Consider the following 17,699-nt stretch of genomic DNA (forward strand, 5'->3'; position numbering starts at 1 on the left):
AGACTCACTTCCACTGAGTAAAAAATAAGTGACACGTTATAGTTTTCTTAATGGAAATGATTATGAATCCTGGACCATACTTATCCATCCGATTTAAAAGACCACCATCTGATTTAAAAGACAAATAGTTCTTTGGGCGCCACGGTAAAACCAGAACAAAAAACGGTACAAGTTATGACCAAAGAAATCATAAAAAGTACCGCAATTAGATTTTAGCTAAGCGTTCAATAAAGGGGCACACGATTTTTTGAGGCAGGAAACTCAAATCGACTTGAGAATATACTAAATCAAATCTCTAAGATACACACGGAGGTTCCGTCAGATAATAATATATTATATTCATTTTATACGTGAAAACGTAAGTTATGTAACATTTTGTGTAATGTCAAGGTGACGCGCCATATGGGCCTAGCATTGACCCTTGCGGCACACCGTGGCGAAATGCGGCAAGCGGTGAATTGGAAATGCGCTGATTGACATTGGCGTGACCGGAATACACATAATTAAGAAACAATCGATATTGTCCATTAGAATATAGTAGTAGATGATGCTTCAACTTTTCGTCTCAAGCAATAAATTTTATGCTTACGATAATAATGCCTGTCAAACAACTTTTTGTAACGCATAAGTCATTTATAAAATTACTACCAATGATATTTTACTTATGCAGATCTGTTACGTTCATACTATTTTCCGGCTTAAATCTCTTCCGAATAACATTGACAAATTTGACAGATAAGTGAAACAAAAGATACGAAATGCCATTTACATAAAAGAGACAGACTAAATAAAAGACGACCCAATTGGGTCGTATTTGAAGCTTCACAACGCGCGCGGTAGTAACATAAATTATCTGCTTTGAGTTTTTTATTATTATATCATTGATTACTACGGATTACGGTTTACGATAAAGCCCTTTTAATTTTTATTTATGTGAATAAATATGAAATTTTTATAAAATTTAAGTTATCGCACTATAAATAAATACCTACGCACGCACTACGAATTCCAAGTCCGGTCGCCGCTTTGCATTGTCCAATGAGATTAAAGCCCATCATTCTTCAACTGTCCAATATAAGAGTAGCTGCGTAATGGTGCCGAAATCCGGGAACTGAGTGAGTATTAAGTGAAGTGGACAGTGAAGAAGTGAAGTGAATAGTGCGGCGGACAAGGTAAGAACCTAGTTCCAACAGCATGTGTGGTGGGTTCATTGAGGTTACCCTTCGCAGCGACATAATGGTATAGTCGAGTAAACGTACTATCAGGAAATTGATTCATAGGCAGATGGCGGAGCTACGCGATATAGGGCCTGTTTCACCACTTTCTGATAAAGTGCCGAATAGGCTATTCACAACTTTTTGACACATTCTCCATACTTGATCTGTCAAGTTGAACATCTGTCAAGTATCAGGAAGTGGTGAAACAGGCCCTTAGTCACATTATATCAATCTTATCTGACGGATCACGATATTGCGTTGACATAAATCAACCAAAATATATCGTAGGTCTGTCTGCCAGATACCTACCTATGCTATTGCTATGGATAAATTTCTCCGATGGTACAACGTACAACGATAGTGTAAAACCTGCTTTGTTCATTACAGAAGACATACCTATATAATCTGTATGCGCCTGCATCTTTACACCTTTTATTAATAGTCCAGACTTGTTTTTCCAGGTATGTATTTTCAATGGAATGCAGAATGATGAAAAAAAAAGTGAAGACCAAAACAAGTTTGTAGGTTCAAACTTGGTTTAAGCCTATCATGATATTTTCCTAGATCAGTAACTACATCATGACGTTATCATCATCATCTACGGCAGCAGTTCTCAAACTTTTTTGGTGGCGGAACCCTTTTAAGAAGTGACGTTTTTGACGTTCCCCGAAAAAAAATGTTTTGTCTTTGAATTAATTTTCTCCATGCTGGTGTCTGATGGTATTTCTGAAAACAACGTATGTATCGCTCGCGGAGTCCCTACAAGGCCCCAGGGCTCGGCGGAGCACACTTTGAGAATAGCTGATCTAAGGAATCATCGTTATCAACACGAAGTAGGTTTGGTTTTTACTATCTCAAAATAACAAAACCCTTATAAAGTGTTGCCAGATGTTCTTACTTTTTTAACAATGGTCGCCGTCAGTCTCGAGTTGTAATAATTTACTTTTTTTTTTTAATTCAATAAATGCACTTATCAATATAAAAAGTACCCAGTAGCCGATTCTCAGACCCACTGAATATGCATATAAAATTTGGTTAAAATCAGTAAAGCCGTTTCGGAGGAGTACGCGGCCTAACATTGTGACACGAGAATTTTATATATATTAGAGATAGATTATTATGACGGATGACGAAAGCTTTGCAACGAATATAGGCATCAGTGATTTTTTTATTAAAAAAACTTTAGATATGATTAAAAAAGTTCAAGTAAAAAGTCTTCAAATACTTATATGATATATCTAATGGTAAAAAATGTAGAAAATTAATACTGATAAAAAAAATATAGAATATTAATACGGATAATTTCAGTAATGTATGTTAAATCTTAGCTCCGTGGTTAAATCTATATTCGTTGCCGTCGTAATTTTTTGTCCCTTGCTGAAAAAAAATTACGACGGCAACGAATATAGATTTAACCACGGAGCTAAGATTTAACATACATTACTGAAATTATCCGTATTAATATTCTATATTTTTTTTATCAGTATTAATTTTCTACATTTTTTACCATTAGATATATCATATAAGTATTTGAAGACTTTTTACTTGAACTTTTTTAATCATATCTAAAGTTTTTTTAATAAAAAAATCACTGATGCCTATATTCGTTGCAAAGCTTTCGTCATCCGTCATAATAATCTATCTCTAATATATATAAAATTCTCGTGTCACAATGTTAGGCCGCGTACTCCTCCGAAACGGCTTTACTGATTTTAACCAAATTTTATATGCATATTCAGTGGGTCTGAGAATCGGCTACTGGGTACTTTTTATATTGATAAGTGCATTTATTGAATTAAAAAAAAAGTAAATTATTACAACTCGAGACTGACGGCGACCATTGTTTGTGCGACGGGATAGCGATGGACGTTGCTATGGTGACATACTTATTTAGCCACTTCGATAAAATAATACGGGCGAAATACTTTTATATGGCAAAGAAACGTTTGCCGGGACAGCTAGTATATTATAATAATTATATGCTAGTCGCTAGGTAGTAAAATAATAATTCTAAACTATCGTAATAGTCCTTGGCTATAGTACAGGTGATGGGTCGTTGACACGGGCGAGTAAGCATTATAATGTAATACAATATGTGTACGAACGAAATGGGTACAGTCGAGAGAGAATATTAGAAAATATAGTCATCCATATTATATACTGTCCTACTAATATTATAAATGCGAAATTCCGTTTATTTGTTACCTTTCCACACCCAAACCGCTGAGAACCGGCGTAAGAGTAAGCACAATCGGTTGATTGTGCTTACTCTTACGCCGGTTCCTCTCGCCGGATTAGTTCCCGAACCGGTGGTAGGCCTCATGTAGAAGTGACATTCTAAAAGTGACCTATTTAGAAATAATTAATACTTTGATTTGATTTCACAGAGGTAGTAAGTACTACATACTATGTCAGTGTTTGATTTGCTGAAATTTGGTACCTACGGCGATACATTCAGTCCCGGGAAAGAACATAATATTAGGATACTTTTTATCCCGGAAAATGTACGGCGTCATCTAGTACTTTTTTTTTAAATATTATAAATGCGAAAGTATGTCTGTCTGTTGTCTTCACGCTTAAACCACTGAACCGATTTTGATCAAATTTGGTATATAGATACTTTGAGACCTGGAAAAGGATATAGGATACTTTATATTCCAGAAAAATGTACGGTTTAAATTTGAGATTTTACGGTTCATCTAGTAAAGGATAAAGCAGAGTTTTTAATTGTTTCGGAAAACTGTACGGTTCCGCCGAAATGAATGAATTTAAACACAACGACGTTGCGGACTATATCTCAATAATCTCAGTAATAATATTATGAGTGAAAGTCCGAGTATTTTGACCTTGTTTGGAATGATGTTTTAAATTAATGTATATTTTATTTTATTATATTTAATGTAATCTTGAATGAATTATAAAAAAATCGTCATCGACGAAATCAAGATTGTCACCTTTTAGAAAATAAAATAATCTTCTTTTAATTACTATAGCTACTAATAGCAAACTTTTTTATAGTAATAATCAAATTTTAGTAACCCAACGTATATTTTATAATAGTTTTATATTCGATTATAGTGTAGGAGCTGGTCAGGATTTTTTTACAACTTAAACATAGTAACTTGTGTTTATTTATGTGTAGTATGCGGTTTGTTTGTAACAAATTGGTTTATTTGCTATTTTTGTGTATTTTTTTATCTTTTTTTGTATTTTAAAGTCTTAAATTACTTTATTGAAATATTTCTTTGACTTTTTTCAATTGTTCATATATATCAGATTAATAACGATTTTGTCACAGCGGTTAAATCAGTACGTAGATATATGCGACGAAAAAATCTTGCGCGCGGGTCACCGCTCGCTTGTGAGTCCCTTGTGATCTGCCCCTTTAAAGGGGTACTTACAGTTCGATACCTAAAGGCGCGAGTGGGACAGGCCTGGTATAGGTTAACTATTGAGAGCAAAAGAAGGCGCGTTGACACGGCATACTATTATTCTGTACTAAACATCAAAATCGGTCAAGCGGTTTCGGAGCCTTTAAGATCTTTCCTGCTAATAATAATAATAGCGCAGATATGCATTATTTATTAAAACGTTTTTTGTCTCTCTTATTACATCCTACGAAAAATAAGTTTTTATTATTCGTAGATTACATCATAATAAGTCACAATAATATTATTCTGACCTAACGTGACCATACTTAATTATATTAACAGTAAAATGATTGGTGCTAAGGTGCTAGTCGGTTATTTTGTATTTATTGTTTTTAATTTTGACATTTTTAAATTGTAATTTTTATCGGAACGGAATTATTGAATCGTCGTAATATTCTGGCTGTAGTCAATTTTTAAATTTGTATATGTAAGTATAAGAACTTTTATGTAGTATGTTATAATAATTGAATATTTTATAGTATAATAAGTATACTAGCTATTTGACCGAGCTTCGCTCGGTATTTTTTTTTATTATAAAATTGGGGCCGTCTATGGACTGTTCGTCCATATCCTTTTTTTGTTATTTTATTATTTAGATTTTTCGCACCAAGGATAATTGTAATAATATTATAAATTTTAATTAATTGTAGTCCATCATGCCATGGACTTTTTTTTTATAAGTAATATATATATATATATATATATATATATATATATATATATATATATATATATATATTTTTGGCGAAGTCGTATTAATTATTTAAAAAAAATTAATCAAAATACAAAAAATATTTTAATGCACTAAATATAAATTTTACAAATTAACAGAAATTAACAAAAACGAAATTATCGACACGACACACGAGATGTTCACGGCACGAAAGCTCGATGAGCAAAAAGGGTGACCGGCGCAAGCGCTCTGCTTATATAGCTGGGTTGCCAACATGGCCGCCTTCGGGACTTCTTTATGCTAACACGGCCTCTCCTGACGAGGGGCCGTTCTCGGCCACTTCTGCACCACCTTCCTCGACGAAGGATGTCTCCGATGGTGTGCTACCATCAGGATGTTCCTCAATATGCACACAGCTTGGTCCAGCTGCATTTTCTTCACCTTCAACAGATTCCTCGGAAATTTCGTTATCCGCAACTGAAATGACATAAATCTCATTTAATAAAACAATAAATCATAGCTTCGCTTTTATTCTCCAACCAAGAGCAAACAGAATGAAATTTACTTAGTTGTCACTAAAAGCAAGGTGAACTAAACAATAGTATAGACTTGCTTTCATAAGTGTCGAGAAAACATGTTCATTTTAAAAATCCTCACGATCAAAAGTACTATTATTGATCTATCGGCTAAACTATAATATTATCTAATAGGATCAGTGGAGCAAGGCTCAACACACAGCGGAGCAACGCTCGACGCACTGCGGAGCAACGCTCAACGCACAGCGGAGCAACGCTCAACGCACAGTGGAGCGGCGCTCGACACATATACAGCAGAGCATGGCTCTATGCCTCCTTACATGTATACACTTCAAGTAAATGACTAAGACAACACTTACTGTCAAAAAACGTGGCGCACGACTCGGGGGTCCATTCTCCACGCCAAACTACCATATGCTCGGCAGCGGCCTGCGTTGTTTTGCCATAGGAGTTGCCAAGTAGTCGTAGTTGGTAGCGGTTGTGCTGTAAAACCTTAGTAACACAATAAGGACCCCTCATACCAGAGTCTAACTTCCCAGTCATCTGTGCGTTTTTAATGACGAAAACTAAGTCATTTTCCTTGAAGGTGCGAATAGTTTTGCGGCTCTTATTGATGTAGGCATCTTGTTTTTGCCTGTTTTGCTCCAACAGGCTGGTAGTTCGTTGTCTACGTAATTCACGTAAACCTTCGCGGTTAGGTCGAGTATTTTCTACTGCGACATCACGAATCAAAGCCCGTATAATAGGGGTGGTGCCGTCAATACCCACTAGTACTTGTAAAGGTGAAGTTTGTGTGGTTTTATGTTTAGTAGAATTTATAACAAGCTGTAGCCGCCACAAGCAGTCGGACCACTCCTTTTTGTTACCGGCCTCAATACGCAACATATTTAAAACAGTCCTACAGTATCTCTCTACCTGACCATTTTCAGCGTGCATTTCGGGTGTGATAAAATGAATTTGACATCCCATCTCGTTTACCCATTTTTGGAAGCTCATACTCTCGAACATACGGCCTCGATCACAAACTAACAATTTTGGTGTGCCGAATAAAGATACAGAATTGGAAAAATCTGTTTTAACTCGTTTGTGTCTTGTCGTTTCATTGGATAAAGTAAACAATATTTAGAATATGAATCTACATGCAGCAAAACATATTTAAAACCATTAGATTCGGGTAATGGACCAAGTATATCTACATGAACATTACTAAACGGAGTATCTGGCTTATGCCAAGAAGCTATTGGTTGTTGAGGAGCGCGGGGAATTTTCTTAGAGGATAAGCATACTAAGCAGTGACTAGTATATTTTTTTGCGAAAGCACGAAGCCCCGGAAACCAAAAGTGACGTAAAATTAGTTCCACAGTTTTATCATAACCTATATGTTCGTGTTGATCATGAAAGATACGTAAGAGGCTTAAACGATGTCCTTTTGGGATATAGCATAAGAGTCTGGGCTCCTCACCTATTGGAGCGTATTTGTAATAAAGTATGTCGTTTCGAACGACGTATCTAGACGAGTCAAGCTCATTGTTATTTACTTTTTCAATTAAAGTACGCGTTTCATCGTCAGCAGATTGCGCGATCTGGGCCCAATTCCGCGGTCGTGTTATCTGGCGAACGTCAGCAGGATTTCTACTTAAGAAATCCGCGTGTTGCATCAATGCACCTTTTCTATATTCGATAACAAAATTAAAATCCTGCATATACATCCACCAGCGGGCGACACGCGGAAGTAGGTCCTTCTTATTTTTAGTCAGTTTTAGTGCATTGCAATCGGTGACGATTTTAAACGGAATTCCGAGTAAATAATGCCGAAAGTGTTGGAGAGCCCTCAAGACTGCGAGAGTCTCGAGCTCATAGGAATGGTATCGTGGTTCGGCGCCCTGCGTGGTTCTACTAAAATACTCGACTACACGACGTCGATTATTAGAATGTACCTGAATGAGCACAGCGCCGTACCCGATAGCACTCGCGTCAGTGTGCAATTCTGTGGGGAGTGAAGGGTTGAACACCGCAAGCACCGGCTCGCTAGTTAAACAGTCGATTAAGTATTTCCGCGCTTTTTCCTGCTCCTCACCCCACTGGAATGGCACACCGTTTCGTGTTAAATACGCTATGGGCGCGGTTTTAGATGCGTAACCCGGTATATATCGGCGGAAATATCCGGCTAGCCCTAGGAGCTGTCGTACCTGTCGCACGTTCGTGGGAACCGGTGAATCAATGAGAGCTTGAATTTTACGTTCGCTTGGCCTCACCTGACCTTGGGATATCTTACGCCCCAAATACTCCACCTCTGTTGCCACGAACGTACTCTTTTTCAGGTTGATGGAAAATCCAGCTGTAGTCAAAATTTGGAGTGTCTCACGTAAATTTTCGATTGCCTCGTCGATCGTGTTAGCTAATACAAGGACATCGTCGACGTAAACCAGGACTTTGCCACTTTCGATCAATGTTTTCAAAGTTTTGGTAATTATTCTTTGATAGACGACCGGAGCGTTGGCTAGACCAAAGGGCATCTTCAAGTATTCGTACTGGCCCTCAGGCGTAACGAAGGCCGTTTTCGGTATAGAATCGCTATCCAATCCTATTTGATGAAAGCCAGTTGCCATATCCAGGCAACTGAAGAACTTACATTTACCAAGTCGATCAATATGATCTTGAATCAACGGTAATGGATAGCGATCCTTCACCGTTATTGCATTTAACGCCCGGTAGTCTACACAAAGCCGATCCTTACCATCTTTCTTTTTGACAAGAATAATGGGGCTGGCATATGGAGATTCGGACTCGCGTATCACCCGCTTATCTAATAGATCGCGTATTATTTCTCGAACCCTCATTTTCTCGTCAATAGAAAGCTTGTAAGGCCTATAATGTACTGGGACATCACTCGTTAATTCGATGTGCATACTGCCCGTATTAACGGTAGTTGAGGCGGTACCTACGATAAAACTATCTTTAAACTGATTAATTACCTCATAAAGCTTATCCCGATCGATTCCTTGCAATGGCGTATCAATCGACAACGGATCGTCAGATCGAACAATTAACACAGTACTCACTGAATTCGTATTACACACCCGAGTAATTCTTTGTTCATTATTCACACGTATATAAGCCACTCCGTCCCTATTTAAAACGTCCGTTCCTATCAAAATTGGCACATTTATACAACCCGTCGGAACAACAAATAAATCAACTTCTAACGAGATATCACTGAATTCGATCACTAATGTCACGTAACTAGTGCAAACAATGTTTTGATTACCGATACCGCGCAAAAGTTGATATGTGGGTACCCGCGCGCAATTAAAATGTTTTACCGCAAACTCTGAAATTAACGAGATATGGGAGCCACTGTCTATTAAAACGTCAGTCGGAATACCTTGTACGACCGCGGTAGTGAGATCACTATTAATTGAGCCTTCAATTTCACGACAGAAATTTACATTTTTTGTATTACGAAATTCCGATCTCTGTTTAGCAAAACAAGTCGTGACGTCGTGACCGGTTTTCTTACAAAAAGCGCACACAGTTAATGAAGTATTAATATTACTCGTAGTATTTGAACTTATCGTAGAACCGGTATTGTTTTCAGGCTTAGGACGTTTCGGACAAAGTTTTTGTACGTGACCGACGTTACCGCATGTATAACATTTTAAATCACGTCTGGTATGGGTTTGACTAGGCGTAGCACTACGTTTACGATTATTGAAATCTACAAATTTACTACGCGAAGGACGCACAGGATCACGGAATGCACTCGGTTTCGGTTTAGTGTAAATAGACAAAAATTCAACAAGGTCTTTAGATGTAAGTCGAGCATTCATGGCTGTAGCACGAATCTGCGGATCGCAAATGCCGCGAATAACAATAGCAACGATTAAATCATCGCTCAAGCCTTTTACTATGTTCAAGCGTAAAAGCGAGCGTCTAGCATATTCCGCGTATGTAGCAAAGCGATCAGAATTCGTACTCATAACCTCATAAAGTATGTTAGCGACATCGATTCTTCGCGAGCACAATGGCTTAAATTCTAATTTAAAATTGGTCCAACTGCGATCACTGGTGACCCAGTCGTTCAGCCAACTACGGGCGTCCCCTTTTAAACAGTTAGCTATTCTCGCTAAGCATTCGTTATCGTCCCACCCGTTGATCGCGCGAGCTTTTTCAACTTCTTCACACCAAGAATCGATGTCGTGTAAGCTCGGATCGAAATTTGAAATGTAATAATGGTTGGATCTTACTTTTGATAGCACGCCGAGTGCTTCGATGATCCTGTCCGTCGGGTCGAGGGTAGGTAACGAACTCGCGGTGGACGTTTCGGCAGCACTGGCGGCAGATTCTGGCGGTGGAACCGTTTCCGACGGTGCTGATGGCTCGGACGCCACGTGGTCGGGCTCGATAGCAAGCGCGCGCACGGAGCCCACGCTAGCCGATGGGATGGCGCGATCCTCCAACGACCGTAGTCGCGCGAGGATCGTGCCTATCTGTTCCTGCAAGTTGCTATTCGAGCTCTCGTCGCGACGCGTAGCCCTACCGCCACTAGCACGTGTTCGGCGTCCGGACATTATTTAAACTTAGAATTATTAACCACTACAATTTAAAAAATGTCACTCGCTGCCACCAGCTGCGGGAATAGGCAAAAGAGCTCTATCCCACTTCTGATTTTGGCGAAGTCGTATTAATTATTTAAAAAAAATTAATCAAAATACAAAAAATATTTTAATGCACTAAATATAAATTTTACAAATTAACAGAAATTAACAAAAACGAAATTATCGACACGACACACGAGATGTTCACGGCACGAAAGCTCGATGAGCAAAAAGGGTGACCGGCGCAAGCGCTCTGCTTATATAGCTGGGTTGCCAACATGGCCGCCTTCGGGACTTCTTTATGCTAACAATATATATATATATATATATATATATATATATATATATATATATATATATATATATATATATATATATATATATATATATATATATATATATATATATATATATATATATATATATATATATATGTTTTTTGTATGAGAGCCCCCCTTAAATTCTTTCTGTTTTATTTTATTTAAATATTATTATATTATTATGAATTATTAAAGTACACATAATATAATTAAGCCCTCTGTGAAAATTTCCAGTGCCTATCTGTTGCCTTTATTGATATCGAGCAAAAAAGGTCACAAAAATCACGTTTGTTGTATGGAAGCCCCTTTAAATATTTATTTTATTTTATTTTTAGTACCTATTTGTTGTTATAGCAGCAACATATTATATACACAATCTGCGAAAATTGCAGAAATCTAGCTGTAGCTGTTCTTAAGATACAGCCTGGAGCTGTCTCCAACGGACAACAGACGGACAGACAATGAAGTCGTTTTCATCCTTTGGGTACGGAATCCTAAAAAATAGCAATTTTGATTTGTATGATATTGCGTTATAGCACCTTTATGCAGATATGCAGATATAGCTAGACTTTGTGGCGCCCAATTTCGTATTTTATCACTCGGGAATTTCGCGCAGGAATCAACATTTTTCCGGGATCAAACTATCCCATCTACTTCCCGAGGACTCAGAGTACATATGCATATATCTCCATACCAAATTTCATCAAAATCAGTTCATCAATTTTAGCGTAAAACATAAAAGATACTCGTAGACACAAACACTCTCGCTTTTATAGTATTCTGTGGTATTAGTATGGATTAAAATGTTATTATTTGCCGGTATTATCCCATCAAATTAGCGGAATGTTCGGATTACGCGGTAAAGCCGGAATGATCCTTCGAGCCGGATAATACTGACGCTCAAACAGACGCGGAACAAATTGGCATAACTTCTGTTGTGACGTTTATTATATTGCTATTCTTTTACTTACTTCAAAAAAGGAGGTGATCAATAATCTATGGACGGCTTTGCAATCATGATGAGGTGCCTTAAAAACCTACCAATTACATTGTAATGTCCGCGTAATAAGATATAACCTCAGATTTCCATACCAATAAAAAAAAACCCTAAATAATGTAATTTGGCGAAAAATGTAGTTTGGCAAAAAACTTCGGTTACGTCAGATTATTATCGTCAGATAATCATCAAATCACGAGTAGGAAGCGACTACTCATGATGAACACGCCACTCCCACCACTCCCACCGGTATTTCCCCTTTTGGATGGAAATTGGTCAGATGATTCACAACTAATAACAAAACATAATATTATTTGTTCTACGATTTTTTTCATAAACACCGTCATATTTACTTTGTGCGTAAAAGCGATATAATAGCAGTTTTTATGGATTACTTAGTGAATTGATTGGTTTTGGGATGTTTACAAAATATTGAATTGCGCATGTTATTAATAGCCTATAATATTTTGTTATCAAGTATCCCGGGGGCAATATTTGGAAGTTGGAGTGTTAGTGTTTCGCGGTTGTCATTAATATATTTTATGTGGTGTAAAACTTACAAGGGGACAAAATGAAAACGATACAATAGTATTACACATAGATATTGAATGATACAAGTTAACACTTGTAGAATTTTACAGGATCCGTTGCGCCAAAATTCGCGTATCGCGTGGGAACCGTAAATTTTTTGAGATAAAAAGTATCCTATGTCCTTTCCCGGGAATCAAAATATCTCTATACTGAATTTAAAAAAATCGGTTCAGTGGTTTGGGCGTGAAGATGTAACAGATAGACAGACAGACAGACACTTTCGCGTTTATAATATCAGTATGGATGGAGTTTCTGTCAAAATCATACATCATCATAAATTAAAGTAAAGTAATGTTTAAACGAATAATTACTTAATTTTAAGTTAATGAAAATGAAATTGCCACGGTTTTTATCAAAATCTTCATTAAATAAACGCTGATTTATCATTAAATATCTCTGAATGCGGTCATGAGTTACGTACTTTCCTAAGGCTTTTTTTTATTAAATAAGGGGGCAAACGAGCAAACGGGTCACCTGATGGTAAGCAACTACCGTCGCCCATGGACACTCGCAACATCAGAAGAGCTGCAGGTGCGTTGCCGGCCTTTAAAAGGCTGATCATATTCTGACAAGTAAGATGATCCATGCGTCGGATGGGCATGACAAAACGTCGGTCCTGACTCCTGAGCCTGATCTCTCGCCGGTCGTGTCGGTCTTCTGTCCCACTGGGTTATGAGAGTAAAGGAACAGAGAGTGCTCTTGTGTACTGCGCACACACTTGGGCACTATAAAATACTCCTGCGTAGCTGGCCTGGTTTCAATGAAATCGGCCACCGTCACCGAAATCGTGTTGGAGCTATTTTTACTTTCCTTAGTATTTGTTCTATTTAACCCCCGACCAAAAAGAGGGGCGTTTAGCGTTATGAGTTTGTCTGTCTGTATGCACGTGAGTCTACTGCCTACTGTCTGTATGTGTAACAAAAATAAGTGATTTTATACTTTAGGGTGTGTACGTGTTCCTTGTAGAGAGCTCACTGTGAAAGTAGCAGCTTTGAAAGACATGTTTTTTTCACTTTTGTATGGGCAAGGGCCCGAGCGTCACGAGTTTCCCCATACAAAAGTGAAAAAAAAAATTGGTCTTTCAGCGCTGCTACTTTCACAGTGAACTCTCTACAAAGAACACGTACACACCCTAAAGAATTATCACTTATTTTTGTTACACCCTGTATAGACATCCATGGCATCGTATATCCAATGAGTGTCCTGATTTTGATTAAGTTTTTTTTTGTTCGTAAGCAGCTGCCAGTGATTTGATCGGTTCGATTTTTTGCTTTTCTAATGCCTGGCAAATTATATTTTGTATGCAATCGGGGGTTGTTTTTAAATTTTTAAATTGTTTATTATTCGTACCTTTTTATCTGTCTGCCTGTACCAATGACATAATTAATCCGCACAAGGGATTTCATAACAGCCGGAGCAAAAAATGCAATCGCGATGCAATTACAACGTAAATAATGCGAGGAAGAAGCGCTCACCTTCAATCTTCGCCTTTCCTGCCCCTGAGGAGTTACCTTCAGAGAGAGCGTTATGATTTTTATGTTAATTTTACTGTCGCACCGAAATTGTTTAAAGTATAGTCGCTACCTATTATTTATTGGGTTGGCAACTACGTTACTGCGGATTTCAGTCATGGATTTCTTCAGTTAAATTTTTTGGTTTGCTGAAGTACAAATAAAAAAAATAATTTTGGTAAGTATTTGATAGTTGGAAATTCAGCTATCAATCAGTAAACAAAGTTTTTTGATCGTCTGTGTAGTTTTTAGACATTCGCTGAAAAATGGAAAATCAAAAGGAACATTTTCGTCATATTTTGCTTTTTTATTTCCTCAAAGAAAAAAACGCATCACAAGCTCATAAAAAGTAACGTGCTGTTTTATGTGGTGACGAAGCCTTAAAAGAACGGCAGTGTCAAAATTGACGTTCTGGTAATTTTTCACTCAAAGATGAAAAACGTTCTGGTCGTCCAGTTCTAATAATCGATTCGGATCGTCATAGTACAACACGTGATATTGCAGAGAAGCTTCATGTATCACATACATGCATTAAAAAATCATTGAAAATCTATTGTGTCTGCGATACCCACGATGGAGGTGTTAAAGCGACTGATAAATGGGTTGTTTTCAACAATATCAAGCGGAAAAGATCGTGGAGCAGGCCAGGTGAACCAATTCATGCAACATCAAAACCTGATATTCATCAAAAGAATCAGTTTGGTGGGATTACAAACGAGTTGTCTACCTACTTTGAACTCTTACCACCCAACCGAAAGATAAATTATGATGTCTACATTGAACAACTCACAAAATTAAATAATTGAGTTAAAGAAAAGCGGCCCGAATTGGCAAATCGAAAAGGTGTTGTTTTCCATCATGACAATGCGAGGCCACACACATTTTTTGGTCACTCGACATAAATTATTGAAACTTGGTTGGAATGTTTTGACACTATCCACCATAATATTGTAGTCCTAACCTTGCACCATCTAATTACTTTTTGTTTCGATCTTTAGTCTTTACAAAACTCCTAGAATGGCTAAAATTTCATTTTTTGCTAATAAAAATCAGATGTGAATCTGATTTTTATTAGATTCATATCTAATAAAAATCAGATTCAGGTTTTTGCTAATAAAAACCAAAAGTTTTATGAACGTGGGACTATGATGCTACCTGAAAAAAGGCCATTGAATAAAATGGTCAATACATTACAGAATAAAGTTATATAGTTCCATGAAAAAATAGTCTTTAATTTTCTGAAAAAATCGCAATTACTTATAGTATTGGATCCGACCGTAAAATTCTGCAGGAATCGTTTTTTTCGATCAAATATATTTTAAAATAATCTTTAGAACGTATAGAATGGATTAATGTTGGGTTGCCTTGTCAAAAGTGGCCGCATCGTGTGGGGTGTCGTTTTTTAAAATATTATGAGTATTCATAAATCATATTATTCCGATTTAGGGATCCGTTTGTGAAATATGTATTAAGTTTTAAAGTGGAAAAAATCGTTAGAGTCCAGGTTTTACCAGGTTACTGCAGGAAATGTGAAAAAATTCACGGGAGTAGGAAATAATATGCTGAATTTAAAAGGAAAACTATCACGGCTAAGAATACTTCATAAGTTATTGATTAATAGTCGATTAACTAAAAAAAATGTATTCGGCGAAGTACTTATAAAGGAACTTTTCGTTAAAATTCCTTTGAAAGCTAGGAATAATAAAAACTATTTGAAAGTAACTGGGATGATGTTGTTAGTAGTGTAAAATACGTTATAAAATATGTACATTCACTGACCATACAAAATTTTAAGAAAACTAGCGGTACTTCGGAACCCTATATTGCGCATGGCCCGACACGCACTTGGCCGGTTTTAATTGAACGTCAAGTCTACAATAATAATTATTATAAAATGAAATAAAAAGTTTTTTTTAATAAACTCCATAGACTCACTTGTTAGTAATAGCTTTTAAATAATTTTGTTAGTAACATCATAATATTATTAGGATTAATAATTATAGGATATACCATAGGGATGTTGCCAAGGTCATAGATTAGCAGATTTTTTTTTAATAAAATAAAGAATATAACGGTAAAAAATAATAAGCATTTCCAAATTTTTTTTTCACAAGACTTTTTATTCCGAGCAAATGTACGGTTCCCGCGCGATTGACGAATGTTGGCGTAAAGTTGCCGGCGTCATCGCACTAGATGACGCCCGCAACTTTACGCCAAAATTCGTCAATCGCATGAAACAACATCGATTAAAACAAATTGATTCTCAAAATCTCATGACAAATATAGACTGTAAAACTCACGCGTAGGTGTGACATTTGGTGATTGTGTTTACATATTATTATTATCTTAACATAAGAATATTATGTCATTGCTATTCAGTTAAATATTAAGTTAACTACAATATTAATTTCATTTAAAAAGTACATATTAAATACTATGAAAAAAAATAAGTACTAAGTATACTGTACCCTGCGAAACATGGCGATAGCGGTCATTGACTCCCTGTCAAAAACTTGTCATTTTCTATATAAGACGCGATTGACAATAGACTAGGAACATCCTGACACTAATATTCATTGTCAATTGCGGTTTATATAGAAAATGACAAGTTTTTGACAGGGAGTCAATGACCGCTATCGCCATGTTTCGCCGAGTACAGTATAGTCGGACTCACGGTCTAATCTAAGGGTTTCGTACCAATTAGTTATACCTATAAAAGTATCCAGTAAATGTAGCATTTTTTGTAAAAAATGCTATGATTTATAAAATTAGACAAAATATGGTTCTGTTGCAGTACTTGCAGTATCTGCGAATCATTAGAGAATTAGGTACAAGATGTAACAAAACTAAGTATTAATAATACTTTAGGGCGTGTACAGGTAGAGTTGTAAAGAAAGTAGCCGCACTGAAAGTTTTTTTTTACTTTTGTATGGGAAAAATGCCCACTCGCCCAGTGCCCAATGCCCATTCTCACTTGCCCATACAAATCACAAAAAAATCCTCTTTCAGCTACTTTTACAGTGAACTGTTTATTTAAGGGACACATACACAACCTTGTAATTAATATAACATGTATGATGTACGTGATGTTTATACTGTTTTTTTCTTTCCGTTTATAAAATTAATATAAAAGCTGAGAAAAATAAGTAAGGACATTTTGTAAGCATTTTTGCACGAGTAAGCTAGTTCTCCGAAATCATCGAATGTTCGAAGGCTGTTTCACTTTCGACTTTGAAACTGATTTAACTGTTTCAATATTACTGAACTTTTATTAAAATTCGCCCGCGTTCTGACTGCCAAAACTTGAAATATATATCGAAAAAATAAGATCACCAGTCGTACCAGGTCCAGTCGTTTGATTTTGGGTACCTGACGCGGCCGTAAGTACTCAAAGTATAACCCGTACCCCTGGGGCTACGTAACGCCTTAGGGGCACTGCGACCGATAGATTTTTTTAGAACTGTCACCAAACACCAGCATGGTCCATGGACAGTGGCGTAACTATATCACATGGAGCCCGGGATAAATTCATGAGGCCATATCAGTGCAATTTATCACGTTAGTAATAAAATTTAATACTTATTTCATTAGTAGAAGTCAAATATAAGTACATAAGATATTGATTATGATCACCATTTCATATGTAAAATGTAAAAAGGAGTTCATTGTGACAATGAGCACCTTCTTTCCAATAACATTTAGGAGTTAGGAAGGTAAAGGTCTAACTATGATTTATTTACCAACCCTATGATATAAAATAATAAACTATTATGTTTATTATACACTGTTCCTTGTTTGTATAGGTACAAATCGAATTCCACTTGA

The 17,699-nt window shown here is 36.7% G+C and overlaps 1 protein-coding gene across 1 annotated transcript in view; it reads right to left on the reverse strand.

Annotated features, from left to right (window-relative positions):
- LOC121728722 (nose resistant to fluoxetine protein 6-like) overlaps positions 1 to 17,699 on the reverse strand; it is a 52,712-nt gene that overhangs the window by 29,680 nt on the left and 5,333 nt on the right. The window lies entirely within an intron of this gene.

This window comes from Aricia agestis, chromosome 7 (genome assembly GCF_905147365.1).
Source record: "Aricia agestis chromosome 7, ilAriAges1.1, whole genome shotgun sequence".
Lineage (NCBI taxonomy): Eukaryota > Metazoa > Arthropoda > Insecta > Lepidoptera > Lycaenidae > Aricia > Aricia agestis.